This window comes from Molothrus ater, chromosome 7 (genome assembly GCF_012460135.2).
Source record: "Molothrus ater isolate BHLD 08-10-18 breed brown headed cowbird chromosome 7, BPBGC_Mater_1.1, whole genome shotgun sequence".
In the NCBI taxonomy this organism is placed as follows: Eukaryota; Metazoa; Chordata; class Aves; order Passeriformes; family Icteridae; genus Molothrus; species Molothrus ater.
In genome coordinates, this window is record NC_050484.2 from 38,210,788 (window position 1) to 38,232,874 (window position 22,087).

The following is a 22,087-nucleotide window of genomic DNA, read 5'->3' on the forward strand; positions in this document are numbered from 1 at the left end:
CTTGACTTACTAAAAGAATACCTAATGAATTAGGTCCTCAGACAAAACAGATTATACCTGGATCAATAAAACTAATCAGGTACACATATATATATTGTTAAGCATTAACATATATATACACACACGTACATGCACACGTATGCTGTCTGTCAAGTGCAAGAATACACACTCCATCAGGCTCATTACAACATGACTTTAATGAAGGCATTCATAGATAGCAACTTCTGGAGTCTCGAAATGCAGATGAATGTCAGTACTCTAGACTAATTTTAAAATGAGTGAAGTTGCAGCTTGATTTCATAGAGAAACTGGACCGCAGAAGAAACAACTTTGTATTACAAATATGTATGTAATCACATATGATAGCCAGAACTTCAAATACTGCCATACAAACCCTCAAGATGCTAAGTATACAGGAGCAAAATATTTGAACACTAGATGAAGCTTGCGAGCATCTTTATGAAAAAATTACTTCATAACACCTGTAAAGTACCTATTTTACAATCTCAACTTTTGAAGAATCAAATGTAAAATTATCAATGGTAGTCTGGGTAAATAGCAAAAAAAACCCCACATGCAATACACTTCCCTCCTTGAACTCATAGCCTTTACAAAGACCAGACTTTTTGGAGCTTTCCTTGAGTGAATTAGTCAGGTCCTATTAAAACAAGCTTTCTAGCTGAAACAGGAACACAATACTCAAAATGAGTTACCAGCAAGAAAATTCCTGAAGACTTAGATTGAAAGAATAAGGTGGCAAAAATTTACATATGGAAAAATATCTTTTCAACAGTCAACTAGAAATGTCTTCTTAACCTGAAAATCTAAATTTCAGAGCTACTGTATAATAAGACACTGAAATTTAGTGAGAAAAAATATTTCTCATTTCCTATAAGTGGACAAAGCTTTATTTTTAAATGCTAAGAACAGTTCCTTCTGTAAGAAAGCCAAAGCAAACAAATTGAAAACTCTAATCTAATCATATGTACTTGGAAAGATTTCTGAACTTTTAAATTTTTGAAGGAACTGTGAACAACAAAAATACTTTCTTGTGCAAACAGAATGTTGCTATTGCAAAGATAAATCAGCTGGTCTAAACAACACGGTGATACTACCAAAAACTGAATTTACATCTGAGCTACTGCAGTTGTCATCTGTACATTAAAGTTTAACAAACCATTTACTCCTAACAGTGGATTTACAATACTAATTTAGAATCTGCCCCTCAGCAGATAACCATTATTAAATCTGGTTTGCAGCAGAAGCATTAACAAAGTTGGGAGTAAGTCTTACAGAAACTGTCAGTAAAGGGGCTTTGTGCTTTGTTTTGGTTTTTTAACTGCCTTCCTATTACAACTTACAACACATCAAATGTAGACTATTAGTTTAAAAGAAAACTATAATAAAAAATAGGTGTTCCACAGATAAATATGCAGTTCGTTAACTCTTTCCTTGAAACTTTCAGTCCTTTTGTAGTTTTACTTTGGTAATTTTAGTTGTTTGATCTAGCATGGCTGTTTTACCCAACAGAGGCATCTAAATACATAGAAGGATATACAAGTACATACACACTAACCAAAGTTGCAGACAACATACAGCAATAAACTACTTCCAATTTTTTTATAAGATGATTTTCTAAAAATAATTACATAGAAACAAGTAGAAAAAAGGTACAATTGTCCTGTATTTTATTTATGCTCAATATAATTACTGCAAGCATATGAAACTGTTGCAATCATATTATCTTTAGTTTCTTTGTCAATGTTAATTGTTAGTATACTAAAGTGAAGATGTAATTAGATCTCCAGCTGTTACACATGTACGAAGAAAGCAAATTCTCATGTTCTGTGGGGGATGGCATGTTTTGGAAGCTTTTAAATTTTTTTGGAGCTTGCTAAGTGTATATCCACCTAAAAAGTTAAAAAAACCCCAAACTGCTACTTTTCAAACATTATTACCACAAACCATGAACAGCCTCCTTTTCTAGTCTCAGAATGACTCTGTTTAGAAAGGTCCATGAAGCCCATTGCATCCCACCCCTGCCATGGCAGGGACACCTCCCACTGTCCCAGGCTGCTCCCAGCCCCAGGGTCCAGCCTGGCCTGGGGCACTGCCAGGGATCCAGGGGCAGCCCCAGCTGCTCTGGGCACCTGTGCCAGGGCCTGCCCACCCTCACAGCCAGGAATTCCCAATACCCCATCCATCCCTGCCCTCTGGCAGTGGAAGCCATTCCCTGTGTCCTGTCCCTCCACCCTTTGTCCCCAGTCCCTTCTCCAGCTCTCCTGGAGCCCCTTGAGGCACTGGAAGGAGCTCTGAGCTCTCCCTGGATCCTTCTTGTCGCAGACATCCTTTTGTGAAAATTTTTTCTTTAAGATTTTCCTGCTGAAGCTGAGAAGTTTCAGCAACAAATGTAAACAATTATTATCTGCTGCTGTAGAATGCAACAAGTCCACCTGTGATTGGCCCCTCTTAGATGTTTATAATTAATAGCCAGTCAAGACGGAGCTATCTCGGAAAGAGTCCGAGAGAGCTGCCTTTGTTATCATTCTTTTCTATTCTATTCTTAGCTTAGCAAGCTTCTGAAGGAACCTTTTCCCTCCTCTTCTTTTTAGTATAGTTATAATGTAATATATATATCATAAAATAATAAATCAAGCCTTCTGATCATAGAGTCAACATTCTCGTCTCTATCTTCATCTGCAAACCCCTGTGACCACCATCACACCTTCTCTTCTCCAGGTGAACACACCCAGCTCTCCCAGCCTGGCTCCAGAGCAGAAGGGCTCCAGCCCTTAGATCACTGTTGTGGCCTCCTCTAGACCTACTAGACCTCCTCTAGACCTAGCAGCTCCGCATCTTCCTTGTACTCTAGGCACCAGAATTGTTTTGAGGGTAATATAAAAACAGAGATACTTTTTCCATAACCAAATGGACATTTCCAGTAATTCTCTGCATCTTTTTGAGTAATTACATGATGTAAAAAGGCAAATACAGCTATGTATGTAGATGCTTAAGTTAACTTTTGATGAGAAGGGGAACAGTTGTGGAGAGGGAGCTACCAATACCAATTCAAACTGCCGTAAAGCCATAGAACTACTTCTATTAACCCAAAATCACCAAATTTTTCTTCTTTTTTTCCTCCTTACTTCTCTGTAACATGTGTTCCAACTTGTTGTCAACAGTTTCTCATTAGCTGCCCAGACTTACCAAATTTCACTTCCAGTTCAATAATCCTGGTTTTTGTTAATTTTCTTTTATTCTGAGACATAGAAGCTGCAAGTGATAAAACAGATGGTTTTATAAAAATAAAATAAAAACTGTTTGCCTAACTTGCTGGTTTCTGCAAGTCTTCTTTTATTTAGCTGCAAACAGGCTATTATTTATCTACATTTAAATTTCAAGTAAGGGCTTTTCTTGACAAATTGCTTTCATATTTTAAACTGAAATACATGAAATCTTTCATGGGTCTGACTCATTTTTTGTTGATGTTTGCTTTCACACTCATAGTCACCAATTCCAAGTAGGCCACTGAATACTTTGTTACTGTGAAAACGGGGAGTTTTCAAAACCTGTTAAATCCCTACTTAAACTTTCTGTAGGACACTTGATTTCTGAATTTTCTAACATGTTGCTTTTCTTTGCTCTTATTTTTTCCCCCTCTGCCCTCCCGTCCAAAAAAATGGGGGAAAAATCCTTAAGTGTAGATCTCACCTATGAAGATGCTCATCACCATACTCACCCCAACACCAGTATTCCTGCAATGGCAGCATCTCTCAAAAACATGACATTTACCTTGTCATGACAATTTTTGTCAAAGAGACCTCTCTTCTTAATTCCATAACTTTACTCCAGAAAATTTTGCTCAGCCTTCTGCTGAGCTGATCTTTTACTCTGAACTCTTTTTTTTTTTAATTATAGCCATTAATAACTTGCTTAGTTACAACCATATAAAAATTTTTTGAAATATTATCTGCATAACTTTCAAGTCCTGTGTCAACATTCTAAATTAGCTGTTTCCCCAAATAAATTGGGACTGTTAGAATTCACCACTGCTGCCTTTTGTACAAATAAAAGGAGCCACAATTAGGAATTTAAAAAATTTTGTATTTGGGGAGTAGAAATTAGCATCCACAAGAACTTCCTATCTAAAATGGCATCACTGTAACATGAAAAAAAAAAGAAAAAGAAACCTCACCAAATTAAGAGACCAACCACCAACACCACAAATGACATCACAGAAGGAATTATTACTTGTCATTTTTCCCTGTCTTTTCAAGCTCTCCCTAATTGACCTATTTGTTACAACCCAAGGCACACCGAAGTGCCATTTCTTTGTTTGGATGCAAGGGTTATTATTGCTTCATAGCGAAGACAGTATGATCTGTAAGCTAAAGAATTGACTGTACTCGCAAAAATGTTAGAGATTATTAAGGATACATTTTTTTTATTATTATTCAGAGATTTGATATTTTTCATCTCTCAGAAAATAATTAAGCATGGTTGGACAAACACACAAAGAAAATAAGCTGGCACACTGAGTTAGTACTAACAGCCAGCATCAAAATGAAGTTTGTTGAAATAAAGATATCTACACCTGGCTATTGTTTCTCTTTTATTTTTTAATGCCTACAAGAAAACTCATCAAAAAGCATAAATCTTTCTATAAATTCCTCCTGTCCTTCTCCAACTGCATACTTAAAGGGAGGAAATTCATGCATGTCAACCATTTATGAAGCGTTTTTCTCATTTTCCTGAGTGAGGCACTCTTCTTCAGCATTCATCCTGATGACTCCACAGAGTAAGAGTGGTCAGCTGCTGCCAGCAGCAGTTCTCACTCCACACTTAAGGTCCAGGAAAAACTGCCCCACAGAGTAGGACTTGTTGCCCCTATGAGTAGGACTCACAGATAATAACTCCCAGAACATTAAGGAGGAAGGAGCCTTTGTAACACTTGAGTGTTCAGAAGTCAGGACAAACTTTTAACTCAAGCAATGCACCTGTGTTCTTAGTAGAATTCTACCATCTCCTTCCCGAGGTAAAGGACTTTTAAAAAATCAAAATTTTTCAAGTCAGAAAGCTAGAAGGTTTAGCTTTTCAAAGCCAAACATACAGGTAATGTTTAATACCAATTATGTATTCCATCCCCTTATCTTCTGCAAAACTGGAAGCTTCTTCCATAAAGTTTCTACATCCTTCCAGTCATTGGAGGCTGGGAAAGTAGCACTCTCAGTACTACTATCCCAGCAAAAAACATTACCCCATTAACAAAAAAACAACAGGGTTAAGCTTTTATTAAATGAAGGCTTTTTCACTAAAACCAGCTCAGGTTACAGAAGCTGGCAGTACATTACCACATTACAGGAAGTTTCACAATAGCTGATTCTGCACCAAACATTAAATACAGATAAAGCCTTCCTATTTCTGTTATTGCAAATTATTTCATTACTTTCCTAGTTCTGCTTTTTGATTTTTTTTAATGGCTCAGGATGCTGCTCATGATTTTGAAATAGCAGGCTATCATACCTCCCACTCTTACTTGCTCGCCTATCACTGCCTGCTAAGCAATGTGTTCACTAGAAAACTGTTCTTCTGAACTTTATTTCACTTGATCCCTCCAGTTTAGTAGATCTGCTCTCTTCATATTAACCTATTCGTTCTCTGAATTTAGCAGCTGCAGGCGGTGCCCTTGCCATTCCCACAAACATTCTATTAAGACACATGTAGTGGCTGCCACAGCTTCTTCCACACTGAACAGAAAGCACTTCTGAAACTTGAGCCTTTTAAATTTAATCTGACAAATTATTTTAACCAGCATGCAAAAATTATTGGTTTAGGCTTTTCTTCCCTACTGTCAGCGCACATTTCACCTCTACTAACTGCAAAGTTACATCTGGGATGAGGGCCAGAAGGTCGCTATTGAGACATAAAACTCCACTGTTATCGCCCAGTCTAGTAAAACAAGAAAACTCATGTTTATCATCTAGCAAAATATCACGTATTCTCTGACTGTGCAAAAGTTGCTAAAACTGATTTTGGAATTAACCTCACAGCACAAACTCTCTATTAGTTTTAAATACTCTGTAAACTGTACAACAGACATCAAACCTATTAAAGGCATATACTAAAATTATCTCATGCTATCTAATTTATATTTCAAGCTTACATACAAAGTAATCCAGAAAGAATGATAACAGTATTATGTTAATTGTTAAAGACCTTCTCAACAGCTAAACCTGAAGTCACAAAAATAATTGCACCCACATACTAAGTTTTACTTAGACTAATCCCTAAGTTTTAGCTGAGGCTGTACTTAATGTCTGGCTGAAATCACAACCTGCATGAAGAATTTAGCACTAGGCCATTCAGTAAATAATATTTTCTTTTCCCTGTATGAGTTATGCTTCTCAGAGAACTATCAGAATGCTTACTGCTACAGCTTACTTACTATGACCAACGTGGTCAGTTGTGTGACATTGCTGTTCAGCCACCTGAAAACAGAAAACAACTGATGATCAACTGAGTCATCAAGCAACTTTTGCAAGGACAAAGACACAAGCAGAACAGTAAAATTTATTTTAAAAAAGTACGTGAGGCATTTCCAGCACACTGAAAGCACTGTGTGCCAGATATGAGCCATTACAAGAGGAACAGTTGAAGATAAATGTTATATAGTAACACTTTATTTTTTTGCAACCATCTGCTTAAATACACATACCCATTTTACTATAACTAAATTGTGAATGATACAGTACAACAGGCACCCCTTTGATAAACACAGTAAGCCAAAGGAATCTGTCAAAATGCAAAGTAATTTCCAAAAAATAATGGAAAATTTTATTTTTTTAAATAATGGAACCAGAGTTTCATTCCATTAGTGATGCTCTCTAGCATGCAGATTTCAAATTCTCCTCATGCTATGAGAATTCAGAAGCATCTGTGTGTCAGTACACAATCCACACATATTGCACTGAAAATTTAAAACTCAAAATAATTTTCAGCACTTGTTTGGATTGTTTACTTCCCAGACTTTTTTTCTCCCTGGGCAGATCAAGTTTTTCTGAACACCTAGCTCACACACAGTGTATAAGACACCAAAAACCGCAAAACAGATGCAACATTTCCATTTCAGAACAATGTTATTGGTACAGTAGTAGAAATCCAATACTGTTGGGGTTTTCTGATTTTTTTTTTCACTGAAGACATGTAGAGATTGAGTGAAATTTTACAGCTTCGTACTTTAAAAATATCTTCTGTAAAATTAAATGTGGACTTGCTTTACAAAGCCTAGAGGTGCTCTCTTCAGCTACACTGACAGACAATTTTAACTAAGCAAAGAGGCATCATTTGCCTACGTATCAAAATGCTAGAGCAAAATGGCATTTCAGGATTTTTCTCTGGGTTTGCCTTGATTAGGGCTTTTAGACGGAATGCTATTTAGAAAACAAATGCATAGAAAAACAAGTATTTTTACTCTAGATCCTTTTCTACAGCATCACATTTGCTGGGAGCATAAAGCTCATCTATCTCACAGTGGCACAGACAAGAAAGCACACTAATAAGCTAACACAAACAAAACTTCAGTCATCTACATGAGTAAGAACTTCTTTAAAAGTTAGGCAAGCTAGCTAATTTAAATCTAGGTAGGCAGTTGCATCAACAGCAGCCGTATTTTTTTTAAATGTAATCTTAAATTACAACCTGGAAATGTGTGGGCATTAACTCCAACTGCTTTTTTTTGTTTGTTCTGGCCACCAATGTCAAGCTAAACTCCCATGCCTGCCAGAAAAGCAATAGGTATTTTTCTCCCTTGACAAAGGACAACCGAGAACAAAACACTCCTCACAACAGTCAGTGCGACATCAAGAACCTATAAAGGAAAGGTATCATGTTTATTCTCCCAAGGGGAAATCTGAACATTGATATTCACCTTCTCTACTGTCATACTTTGACACCACCAAAAAACCCCAACCTACTGGAACCAAAACAAGGGAGAAGATAGAAGATACCACACAGTAATTAGACAATTTTAACAATTGGAGCACAACTTGACACTTGAGAAAGGGGAAGCTTCAAAAAGTACACATTTTGCTACACTCTTAATCATCCTGCTGGCTGACTAGAGCCCTGAATTGTCTTCCCAAATGCAGAATACACAAGTGTATTTCCTTTCTCAAGTTGGAAACATGGCACTTCCTGCATTAACTGAAGCTCAAAGCTCAAGTACTTGCTCTCAGCTAATATTCTGCAAGTATGTTCTACTTCTGACTACATACATTTCTGTGGCACTGCTGAATTTGGGGTTTGGGATCAGTCCTGAAGGCACTGAATAGTCCCCCAAGACCTGAACTTTGGGACAAAGGTTAGAGGTTCAGCAGAAGACAGCGAAAAAAAGTTCTTAAGGTTCCTGCTTGCCACTTGCCAAGAATGATAACCAGCTACTTAAGCACCCGGCAGGCGGGGATGCTGCACAGTCACGGCTTCTTCAGCCTTGAATCAAGTCATAAAATAGTTTTAAAAACAGGGTCTACTATGGCTCCCCGATTAAAAGCACACAGACTGGTTTTGGCCCCAGTGTCCAATGTATAGAATAAACAGATGCCCTAAATGGAAAACCAAGGTAAAACTCAATAGCAAAGATATGATTTGGCATGAACTGAAAGAAATTATACAACATTAACTTCTCCATACAGCAAAAAATACTCGAATGGACCAAAGAATATTGTTTCAGATTAAATATTCTCTTTCTTAACATAACTGCACACACACAAACATGACAAGCTCAGGATTAACCATTTAACTGTCCAATACTGGAAGTCCTTGAAACTAGTTTCTTCTTCCTTTCAGTACTTCCAGTTATTCTATTAAGGCCCTAGAGAGAAGCATTTGTTTGTGGTTTATTTTTTTGATTTGTTTTTAGAAGCAATTATTAGAAAGTGTAAAAATATCCTCAGACACAAACAAAATCCTAATGTAAATTAAGAATAAAAGGCCCGAAACAGCCAACATTCCATACTCAATAACAATGGAGAGAGGTGGAAGTTGAGTATTTAAAACAAAAAACAAAAACAAACAAACAAACCTAAAACCACAACAACAACAGAAACCTGAGAGTGGTCAACGGAGAATGCGACACTTACAATGGACGAGAGTGATTTTATTGTTTTCAAATTTCAATATTGACTATGCAACATTAATGTAACCTAATCAGGCTTCCCTGCTTTATTTCCTTACTGTGTAAAAGGTAAAGACAAAGGAAGCTTCCTGTGCTTAATATTAGCATATAAATGAAGCTAATTAAGGTGTGACTTCAGTGGGAAGTCAGGATGAGGTGAATTCCCACCTTTGTTACTCATCACTTTGCAAGGTGGGTTTTTAAGCAAGATTAGAATAACTGGTTTACATTATGGGAATGGCATCTTCTCATTTAAATCCAAACTTGTATCTGAAAGCACTGCAGAATGCAGCAAAATAAAACGTTTTCATAAAGCTGTGAGGGAAGACATTTTCTATCTTGATGGCAATTCGCTTATTTCTCCAATGCAAACATACTACTAAAGATATGCCTGTCTTCTAAAAACTTAGCGCCCTTCTTAATTACATTGCAAACAAAGACTGAAAGACCACTGTTTTGAGGTTACACTCCTCCTGGTTTTCATTCATTAATTCAGGACTTGTCTGCTCTAAAAGCTTACTGTGACGGGAAAGCAAATGAAGTTGTAGCATTTATAAAAGACTGAGAAAGTGAGATTAGGGAGCATTATCAATCTGTTTCATACTTCTATTAATATTTGTAACCAGTAGTTGCCAAAAACCCTATAGAAAGAACATTTGATAAAATGGGGGGCCCTTATTCCTTTGAACTTACCTGAACATTTGAAAAAAACTGAAGCAAGTTTCTCTATGTAAGACAAGACATGCCATTTTTGGTATTTTTGGTCATTTTAAAAGCAGAAAAGTCATCAATATCTACCAATGACTAGTACCTGACAATATATTTCTTGAAAAGCCCTTCCACTGAATAGTCAAAAGAGAGAAGTCATGGGCCCAAATACAGTCTTAGAAAAGTACCCTGATTTAAAAAACCACACACACATACTTCTACAGGGTATTTTAAGACTCATCTCCTCTGGTGAACTAATGTTGGAGAACCAATCATTCAAAAAAATAAATTTAGAGCAAAAGATCAACCAAAAAAAAGCTCAGAAAATGCTGAAATTGCCAAAGCCAAATTATCCCTTATGGTTTCAAAAACTGATAGTACAACAGGAGTTCAGTATTGCATCATCATATTTATGCATCAGTTGGTATGAAGAACATTTAAGTAACAGAAATCAATTGCCTTCTCCAAGACTTTGGGTTCTGGGTTAATTTCATTTAAAAGATTTATGTAGTTGGGTTTTGACTGCTTGCAATTCTCCCCCTGCCCTCTTCAACAAACCAGTGAACCAGTATGGAAAGGACACAGAACTGAAAATAACTTCTGGGTCAAATTTACTTCCTTCCTATCCCACATCACACAATTCTTCTCATAATAGATAAAATATCACCTTTGAATTTGGTTTCCTTCTCTAATCTTTACATCCTTCAGGTTTTCATCTTAAAATTGCTCTTCATCAGCTTGACTCTATTTGCTTGAATCCTGCAATTTCTGTTTTTTGGGAGCTTGTGCACCATGGGGCACAAGTATGCAAGGTTTAAATTTTGCTAAAACTAAAGCAGTTTAAATTCTTTCAAATCCTGGTATAAATCTCCACGTTTTCTCATATTATTATTTTATCAGTCCTCAAAAACCTACCCATTCTTCACCTACATTAGACAAAATTCTAGAAGTGGGAGAAAAACTAAGGCCTCTACCCACATTTTAACTTTGTACAAACAGAATGAAGATAAGAAATGTTTAATCAATTTCACTGTACTAAGAAATCATCTTTTCAGCAGCAAATGGGAGTTGTCCATTTTTATGACTAATGTCCTAAGTGCAAGAAGCCATACTTTTACAGTGAGTATGGCAGCACTGCTTTTTGAAAGCAGAAGCCACACAAGCCCTTAGGTTAGTACCTGATTCTGCAGTGGGCAGACTATACTACTCTGTCGTAGAGGAAATACGCAGGTTAGTTAGCTGCTAGAATGGTGCACACAGGAACTATGAATTGGCCCCAAACTGCCTGACTGAGGCTCACACGTAGTTTCACTCTATGTTTTTTAAACAAGTAATTTGATAATTTCATATTCAATCTCTCATATTCAATCACTGTGTACAGGGATCCACTTACACAGAATTGCTTAGGTTGGAAAAGCCCTCCAAGACCATCGAGTCCAACTGTTCCCCCATCACTGCCAAAGCCACTGCTAATCCGTGTCTCCAAGTGCCACACCCACATGGCTTGTAAAGGCCGCCGGGGACAGGGACTCCATTACTGCCCTGAGTGGTCTGTGCCAGGGTCTGAAAACCCCTTTCCAGGGAAGAAATTGTTCCTAACATCCAATCTAATCCTTCCCTGACACAAAACTGTACAATCGTACCAAAGTAAATACCTTCTAGACAGAATCCTTATTATCCTCTGAACTGTCATATTTCTTTAAGTCTCTATTAATTTTAACTTGTTTGTTTGACCATCTTCAAATACTTGAAAAATATTAATAATTCTCATACAAAAGCAATTGTTCATTATTTGATCTCCAAATGCTGTAAAATCTCCATGTCAATCTTCACTTTGTGAAGCTCAAAGACACTCCTCCTTTGAGCTTATTTCTGTTTCAGTGTAAAAGACTGCAAAAGCATAACCACCAACTGGAGGCTTTATTTAGTTCAGTAATAATAAAAAACAAATTCAACTTTTTAAAGTCCTTTTTTGCATTTTTCAGGTAAAGTATGCCCGCAAAACATGCCACTTCTTTGCATAATTATTCTCTAGATCAAGCTAAAAAGCAAGAAAGTTCAGGAAGCTGAGCTATGGGGGTTTATTTACATTGTTGACCATTTTGTGCAGCTCGACAAGGTGAGATTCCAACACTTGGCTGCTCAGAAAAAGAAGGCACTGTGGAAGAAACAAAAGCTGCATGGACTGTCAAAGCTCTGTCAGCACATCGGACACACTTATGCCATGAACCTTTCCATAACAGGACTTCTCACTGTTATGATGGCTGAAAGCAAAGATGTCAGCTATGACATGGCCTACATCATAATTAGGTATTTTGATCAAGATTCAACACTTGTGAAAAAATGATCTTTTAGCAAAGCTTGCCCAAAAGTGCTGAAAGGCTTTTGCATCGCTTTAATTAGTTTTCATCAACTCCCACATTCTACAGACATGACAGATTTTTTCTCTGACTCAGCACTTCCAGGTATCAGCAGGCACACTTAGGACTAAAAAGCATGGCCATTCTATATAACCTCCCTAAGTGTCACTTCCATACATTTGAGAAACAAAAATTGTGTCAAGGCTATTCTCTAACAAGTGAAAACATGTTGGTTAACAACTCTATACTGCCAGTAGAAAGTGAAGGAAAAAACATTGTCGGTAAAAATTCAAAACTGCTCCTCTTCCTGTCGTCACCTTCAGTAGAAGACTAAAAAATGTGAAAATAATTTTTTCTTCTAGCAAAGTGCCATTTCAGCCTTTAACATCCATTTCAAGCTAAAGAAAAAGAGAAAGTCTAAGAATTACTGCACTAGTAGGACTTGATCCTCTCTTTGAAGACTGACTGCTACTTTGAGACTGCATATTTGGGCAATCTTGCAAACAAGAGGGGAGCAGCAAGACATGGCTTCAGTATTCACATAGCTAGCTGCTCCAGTCTGCCAAAAAGACACAGTAACTGTTTTGCACAGTGCCCCAGTCACAAAGCTTCACTGCACCATACATGATCCAGAGACTCCTAGACAGTATTATAAAGGCAATAATTACACAGACACAAACACTGCTGAGAAAAGACAGAGAAAGCAAGAACAAAAAAATCAGACAAAGGAAGAAAATAAGAAAAAAACAAAGCTATCAGAAAGTTTCAAAAGCCTTTTTTTTTTAATTAATAGATTGAGTTACTTAAGAACAAAAATGCAATGCAACCATAAAGTCTCACATGAATTAAGTGAGACTATTAGGATGAAGATGATGATGATGAAGGTACAGATACCTTTATTAGGAATTTGTTTATCACAGCACATAGTTAAGTCATATCTAAAATGTCAGTAAGTAACTTTTCTTAAGTTTCACAGCACTGAAGTCCAGCAACAAATGGTTAGAAAAGGTATGGAATATAGATTTGATTCACAATTAGATTATGTCAAGTACACAAGCTAATATAAGAGTCTTATTCTGAAAACTGCAACACGAAGATAACTTTTTCCACGCAAAGATATTATTTCCAGGTCCTTAAAAAACAGTTTGATCTCCAAAACTGAGATGCTGTGATGTGACAAAAAACATTTTGCCTCTTCTCCAATAAAAGGAATTACCAGCTGCATGCTAAAGCATTTCAACCAAATGAAATTGGAAATTAATTGGTTATCAAGCACAGCTACATTTAAACATCCTTTGTATCAGATCTTCTGTCTTTATACTTCTACATCAGTCACAGAAACATTGCCCTGCCTGTCTACAAAACCATTAATCCAACTTGTAAAAACAAATTTTCGAAGATGTATGTGTATATGTGTGTGTGTGTATATATATATATATATATATATCTATGTGGGCACCTTCCACTATCTCAGGTTGCTCCAAGTCCTGGATACTTCCAGGGATGAGGCAGCCACAGCTTCTCTGGGCACCCTGTGCTAAGGCCTCAGCACACTCATGAGGAAGAATTCCTTCCCAATATCTCAGCTAAACCTGTCCTACCAATCACCTGGCGTTTAGAGCCCAAGATACCATGACAGAAAAAGATTCCCCATATTGTGTGACACTGAAGAGTTAATTTAAACCTAATGCAGAAGCAGCATTTTTGAGGCAGAAACATAGATCCTGTTTACAGTTTCTTGTAATTAGTCTCTTGATGGACTATCCATACATAAAATAATTTTTCCACGTAAGTATACAAGAAACCACATAACCCGAAGCAGGTAGGACATAATGGATTTTCATAAAGAAGAATTCACAAATTAAAATCTGGGGAAAAATAATCCTAAGTAATGTATTGGAAAGCTTATTTGGCAAAGAAGCACTGGAGGACAAGAACAAATCCATTTCCAGAAAAATATCTTAGATAATGCCAGGATCAAACCATTTACTACATATCATTACTTATATTTTATAGGTGCATCAGATGAAACAGGAACAGATTTAACAAATAAGAGCATTTTAGCAATAGAGATGGCTTTTACCTATAAATACACGTTAAGGAAGAACAATAATCTATTGCAATTCTAAGTCACTCTTGCCCAAGATAGTAGTACCTTCCTTAAGCACATATGTAACACTTTTTGACACTGGAATATTCTCACAGGGACCTACATTTTCCATCTATCCACAAACGAAGTCAACATAATACAATATAAAAAAAACCCACACCATTCCCTTTCAGTAGGGCAAACCCCTACCATTTTAGGCTCTCACTCTTCTTCCAAGACAACAATCAGGCTCCTGCACTGGCAGCTGTCATACAAAACAACCAGAATAACACTTACTTCACATATCGCATAGTCCTTAGCAATACCACATTCCTTCTTCTCCATTTCCTAATGCATACTCCTCCATTCTGCTCTTGAGAACGAGAGTCTGACTTCATGCTTTGACAGAAGAGGCACATGTTCACATCTGACTTGGATAGCCTTGTATTGAAAGATGCCAACAACAAATGTCTAGTAATATAACTAGCACAATAAGGAAAATAGATCAGGATTCAAAGAAGCTGGGATAATAAAATACCTCATGTCTCATTCAAATTTTCTTTTTCTAATTCAATTTTATCTTCATTTTACAATGTTCAGTAAAATACTTTATTTACATTAAAAATCTTGTAGTCCTCTTTATCAGTTTACATAACACTACATTTAGATCAAAACACTTCTTATCAATCACAAAAATTACAAGCTAATGAATCATAGAGTATGTTTCCTAGTTACACATCTAGTACTAGGCAGCATTACTTTTCAAAACAACCACTAAAAATGAAAAAATAGGGGGTTTCATTACAAACAGGGGTTTGTTGGGGGTTTTCTGTTTGTTTTTTGACACGTATTATATTTAAGCTTACTGCCTTACAAAACAAGACAGTGCAGCTGATAAGCTAACTTGAGCATTGCAAAGACCAAAGGGAAACACAGGTTTTCTTAATTTCAAAAATCACAGTATGTTTATATACATACATCCACACATGCATGCACTTTATGTATTCAAAGGTGGAATTACAACCATTGAAAAAAACCTAGTGAACACATTTTATCAAATTAATACAGTAATTCTAATATATTGCTCCTCTGGAACAACAAAAGGCTTTAAATTGGTCCATGTATATCAAAGGCAATAAAAAAAGCCTGTATCACAAAAAAACCCAACAGTACTAATGGACATCTTCTGTAGCTTATCCCTAAGTCATCAGGGCATGACATGAGCCACCTACCAGGCATATATAGTTGATTTAACAGATCACATGGTAAGTACCAACATGCTACCTGAAAAAAAATAATAATCCACACCAGTGGTAAAGGCTATTCCACAGATTTTTCTAAATACAGAGTCCTGCTACAGAAGGTTCATTTCCCTGAAACTAAAAGGCAAAGCAAATCCTGCAACAGAGACAACCACTAAAAATTCTGGAACACAGAAATTATGTTGCTCCTTGCTAGCATGCAAAATATAGTTGACAGAATGGAGCTACACACACAAATATTGAGTATTTTGTTTAGGCATGGATAAATTTGAATGGAAATAACTGTTGGTTTTCAGGGAAAAAACAAAGGAGAAAATTTTATTTAAGGAAAAATCAACCCTTCTCCCTTTCCCCTCAGATTTTGGGTAAGGCAGAATTTGACAGTGTAAATATATGAGGTAATCCATCAAAGACAGAACTGAAGAACTTCCTACTAAGTTTTATTATAAAACAATCTCTAAAAAACAACCCTTTTTATTATTCTGAGGAAAAGCAGCAAAGAGAATGGAAGTTTAACCTATAATACTCTGGGTTCCCTGTGCTCACACAGTTCAGCATGAAGTTACTAAAAACATCTGTGTCAACATTCTCTCCTAACATCATATAGAAGAAGCAGGAAAAAACCCATTTTGTACTTGACATAGTTGTTGATTTTCTTCAGGCACACTTTTATGGAGTCCTCCTATCTCAGGACATTGTGCATTAAATGTCAAAACAGTATAATCTAAGAAATTGCAGAACGACAAACAGCTATCTTTTTAAAGATCACATGGATAGCCTGTAATTTAATCCTAATACATTCTATTTCAATCAATCCTAAAGACTCCAGAATTTGAGAGTCTTAATTCAAGACTGTAGCAATATTCTATACTTCTGGTCAAAACTCATGACTCTGCATGCTCTCCTAGTACCATTCTGACACAAAGTAAGTTTAAATAGTTCACCAAAACATCCCAAAATATAGAACAAGTGACACACAGGATCACAGAGTGGTTGAGATTGAAAGGGAGACCATCTTGTCAAAGCCTTTGCTGAAGTAGTCACTTGGAATCAGTTGCCCAGGACTGTGTCCAAATGACTTTGGAGTACTCCCAAGGGTGAAGACTTTGCAACCTCTCAGGACAACCTATGTCAGTGCGCAGCCATCCTCACAAATAAAAAGTGCTTCCTGATGTTTGAGGGCAACTTCCCAGAATGGGTCAGTTTGAAAGGGACAGCAGAGGGTCATGTGGTCCTGCCTCCCTGCTCAAGCAGGGTAATCCCAGAGCACATGGCATGGAACCTCCTGTGTTTCAGTCAGTGCCCATCTTTGTCCTGATCCACTGAAAAGAGCCTGGTTCTGTCCTCTTTGCACCTTGCAGACAGGTATTTCTAAACAGCGATGAGATTCCCCTGAACCTTTTCTCTGGGCTGAGGAGTTCAAACTCTATTTCCTTACAGGTAAAATGCTCCACACCCTTCAACTCCTTAAGGGCCATTTATCAGATGCACTTCAGTAGTCCCATGCTGAGGAACTCAGAGCTACACACACAACTCCACAAACCTCACCTCTGTCCTTCAGCACGTATTTAATTGCATTTTGAACAGTGAAATGCCATAAAGAATTTTGGTAACAACTTACGAATTGTAGTAATTTATTGGAACAATGGCAGAGCCACAACCAACACCAAAAAAGGCTTCAAGCATCTGCCCTTTATTGTTCTTCAGTCCAACCTTTTATATTCTTTATCTTACATGCATGCCACCTGTGTGTCCCCTGTACCCTTTTGTCATTGGTCAGTACACCTCGGCACTCCATGTCTCACTGCCTTCAACACTGGTCACCTGTCCAGCACAACTATAGCCCATCAGGGATGAGGCTCAGCCACAACTCCACTCCCAATTACCACAAACTGTATGCTTACAACAGTAATTCTTCTGGCAAAAAGATTTATGGTAACAACTAGTTCAAAGAAACAAAAATTGCATACCAGTTCCACTGTATTAATGAACAAAAAATACTGAGATAGTGTTGTGCCAGCAAAACAATGGACTACAAGATATCACTGGAAGTTGAAAGTGTAATGCAAGGTAGCAATCTTACCTAGTTTAAAATAAAACTGATAATTAGGTGTGAGCGATGGGCTCTGCTGTCAGGATTCTCCACTGCCCCTATTCCTTCAGTCTTGGTGAAGCAATTGTATGAATCTTGGCCACATACACAAGGGAGAAAGAAAACCCAAATAACCCTGTGAATTGTACTCAGAAAATACAGTCTAAAAATAAGGAACTACTGGTAGTCATAATTTTTTACTTCAAACCATTCACATGTATTACATTCATTATATTAGCATCATTCTAGAACAAATGTAATGTACCAGACATTCTACTAGGTTTCTGCAAGTTGGAAAGCTAACAGCAGCCTGAAGATACTATAATGGGTATCTATTTGAAAATCTAGAACTTGTGTTTCAAACTATTTTTCTTCTGCTTCTCTACTCTTTCTGGGCAAAAATAAGCTTGCAAGTATTTTCTTCTGCTCTGTGAGCTTTCAAGTTCAGGATAAGACCACAGTTTTGACAAGATAACTTAGGAATCTGTAAAAGGAAGTTGATTGTCTACTGATTAAAAGACAAAATACTGTAAAGAAAAGGCCTTAAAACTGTGTGGAAAGGACCACTACAGGTTATGACATGATAAGAAGCCACAAGCTAGCAAGTCTGAATTAATTGTTTCTTAGAAGAATATCCCTGATTTTTCAGCTCCTAAAGGCTGGAGCTTGAGCTCAAAACTGAAACTTCACCCCTGCTTAGCACTAATTTAACTCTGCTACTAATGGAATTCAAAGTACATCTAAGAAGAACATAAAGAGAAATGCTACATATTTTTAAAATATTGCCCTAAGTATCAACCAGTATCTGAGCATCTCAGACAAGAAACATTGAATCAGATTAGTAGGAATCCATCATGGAATAGTTTTTTGTTTTTAACAAACTACATTTATTTAGAAGGAAAGACAGTCAAGCTATAAGTTTGTTCTAAAACTCACTTTTGGTTTGATATCTACAGATCACTGATCATTTGACCTCTGCCTTTTTCTTTATGGCTCATAAAAAAAAAAAAAAAACAGAACAGAAAAGACGCAACAGGCAAGTTGAAAATTAATCATCCTGAGGCCATATGCTTTTAAAAATGCAACTTCTGATTATTCCATTGATTTTTATATATAAAATAATCTATTTACAAGAAAAAAACATTAAAAAAGGAACTTAAATGTCTTGTTTAAGAAACTAAGCCTCTCTTCAAATCTCTTAGAAATTGTAGTCTTACACTTCTGTTCAAAATTAAATTTATACGGATCTAACAGCACCTGACTTCTGTTCAACAAGTGAAAACATACTGAAACCTGTTTTTCAGCAATTCTATAACTTATTTTCTAGCATCCACAGAAGTTAATCACTGCCACATGCATGAACCAGTATGATTTATACTACAACAAGAGTAGCTATCTATGCAGGCTTTTTAATATCTGATAAACAAGTCTGACTCTTGTTAGTCTAGTTTACAATTTATAGGATGACAGTGAATCTTCTTCATCACTGAAATCCAGTCCACAATATGTGGCAGGGTGGGGGGCAGGCAGGTGGTGGAGGAGGGCAGACACCTCACCTGCCTTAAAATATAACTATGACTATGTATTTTAAAGGTTTGTATTTTTCACTTGCATTTGACTACATAAGTAGTAGTCGTTAAAAAAGGAAGCAATAAAAGCAGGTCCTGCTTTTATTAATGAAACAGCAATCAGCTGTCTGTAAGCCATCCACGGGACACATGCACATAATCCATTTCACAGGGCACTAGTACATTCACAGACTTCAGTTCTGAAAAATCCTCAACTACAATGAAAGCTAATGCAAATGCTTGTTCTCTCATGTAATACTGCACTGGAAAGATAACAAGTCAGTACAACTTGTGCTAGACTATCTGTGTGCCCTCAATAAGAAATAATGCACACATGGGAATGATTCTAAGGTACTTTCACCAACAGAAATTACTGGAGTACTTATTGCTCATAGTTACAGATGTCAACATAATTCTAGTCATGTTACTTAAAAGTGACCAACATTTTCTAACTGAAAATATTGAATTTATCCTGAGAACAAAATTTTGATCCAAAGAAAGTAAAATTTAGTATCCACTATCTGCATTCTACTGTGCACAAAACCCATGTACAAGGTATCATGCAAAAGCTTTTTACTACAGGTCTCCTCATGTGCTTTTGAGGTGGCTGAAAAAATTCTCCTGTGAGCAGTGTGTTCCTATGATGATCCTCTGCACTTCCCTACTGCCATAAACCAGACCGCATGAGGAAATGCAAGTCCAGTTCAACAACCCACTTGGCAAGGACAGTGCTGACAGCACATATACTTGTTGGACAGTGGGCACACACTGAGGAATCAGAGAACTGCTTGGGGCATCGGTGAAGGAACATTAATACTGGCCCTACCACTTCCTCAGCTGGCAGGTCTAATCTGTCCATCTTCTTCAAGACAGTGATTGATTTTCAAAAAACTGTAGAACTTCACTGTTAATTATCTAGCCTACTTTCAATTATGTCTGAAAAGAAATGACGAACAAAAGTTACGGCATGGAATGGACAGGCACATGGACAAACAGGTAAGCCCAGTCATAAAACTTTACGTGTTGACAACAGGTACTTGAAGGGAAAGACACATGGAGCAAAAAAAGTAACTCAGCTTTACAAAAAGATCCCATTTACATGCATTTCAAATGTCTCCCAGAACATGTAACACAGATCATTCCTTAAGACAATTGCTTATGTATTTATTTTAAACACATTGCAAGGTATAAAAAATACCACAATTATAAAAATTAAGCATTTAGAGGCCAAGAAATCCTTTTAAAGTGATTCCCCATGCTTGTTTTAACATAAAGTCCTTACACTATTCACGGATCTCTCAGAACACATAATTCATTTCCATTACCGCTAAAAAGACTGCAGGCTACATGTGAACACTGCTTGGTATAAACTACTTACATCAACACAATAAACTTTCCAATATGCTGTATATCTATAACATCTTAACTACTAACACTGAAAATTTACTGGCATCTGCAAGAGTCAAAAGATTTACCTCAATCATAACCAGAAACAGGTTGACATAGAAAAGCATCTCCCAAAAAACAGGCAAGTATTTCAAGCTGCTCTGTATCTTTCTCACGTATAAATAAAAGGAAAATGACATAGCATAATCTGCTCCTTTCAGTTCCTAATACCAGACAAAAAAGAGCATTTTATAACTGACTGCACTTAACATTAGTTTTAAGCTAAAGTGAGAGTGAGCTCCTTCCTTCCCCACATGCCCTTTGACTGTTTCTTTGTATAATGAACACACTATATTTTGCAAATCATAAAAAAATAGTTCAAAACTAGCCCTCTGTATAAGGCTCTACCATGGAACCAGTGCTTCCCATTCTTGCTCAAAAATATATTTGGTTCCATGAAGACAACTTGCTATATACCCTCTAAGCCTTAAAGGGGGAAAATCAGGCCTGAAAAACACTTCTAGAAAAGAAGAAAAGAGAACTGCAGAAAATATAGTGTTAATACCACAGTTAAAGGCTGAACAATAAAGGACCCTTACTAAGTCTGTTGTCATTTTAGTAATAGATTCTTTCCATATGCATTTTTTCTCTTTTCTGAAATTTACTGCTCCAAACACTCTTACATGCATTAAGTGGCAAGCATGTAACTCTAAAAACCCTTTAGATATTTTTTATTTGGCAAATTGTTGGCAAGTTAAAACAAACAAAAAAAGACATGAAAAACATCAAACAGAAGCACTTCAGTATGTCATCAAAATGGGGCATACCCATTTTTTGTTCAAATATACACCTATTCTAAAACCCTATCCTCTAAATCCTCCATTACATTTAAGGTATGACTAAATCCAAGTGCACTCTCAACTAAGCTGCCAGAAAGATAGTAACTGTTGGAATGTATTGCTGTGATTTTTTTTCAATAATCCAGTATTTCACTCCCTTTAGTCAAGACTTGGGATCTCAACTTTCTTCCCATTTCTCACACTTTCTTTGGGACAGTAGCTTTTTAACATGGTCTCTGTTGACAACGCAGTGAAAAAAAACTCAATTGGTTAAGTGTCAGTGATTACTAAGAGGAGGGTAGGTGTGTAATCACCTAATATCAGAATATCCTGCATTGGGCATCCACAAAGATCATTGAATTCAACCCCGACCCTGCCCTGGATACCCCAACAATCCCACCCTGTCCCTGAGAGCACTGTCCAAACACTCCTGGAGCTCTGGAAGCCTTGGGGCTGTGACCATTCCCTGGGGAGCCTATCCAGTGCCCAACAACCCTCTGAGGACAGAACCTTTTCCTGGTATCCAACCTAAACCCACCTCTGACACAGCTACAGCTGTTCCTTCAGGTCCTGTCCCCGACCATAGAGAGCAGAAATCAGAGCTGCCCCTT

The 22,087-nt window shown here is 37.0% G+C and overlaps 1 protein-coding gene across 3 annotated transcripts in view; it reads right to left on the reverse strand.

The window, feature by feature from the left end:
* BAZ2B (bromodomain adjacent to zinc finger domain 2B) overlaps positions 1-22,087 on the reverse strand; it is a 111,438-nt gene that overhangs the window by 80,274 nt on the left and 9,077 nt on the right. Inside the window, exon 1 of one of the 3 annotated variants that reach the window (XM_054515374.1) lies at positions 6,446-6,466. The exons of 1 other annotated variant lie outside the window; for it this stretch is intronic. The gene's annotated coding sequence lies outside the window, so the exon portion shown is untranslated. Of the gene's footprint in view, positions 1-3,207; positions 3,227-6,445; positions 6,467-22,087 lie in introns of those variants that run through there. One more of the 3 variants, XM_054515375.1, reaches the window with a different exon arrangement.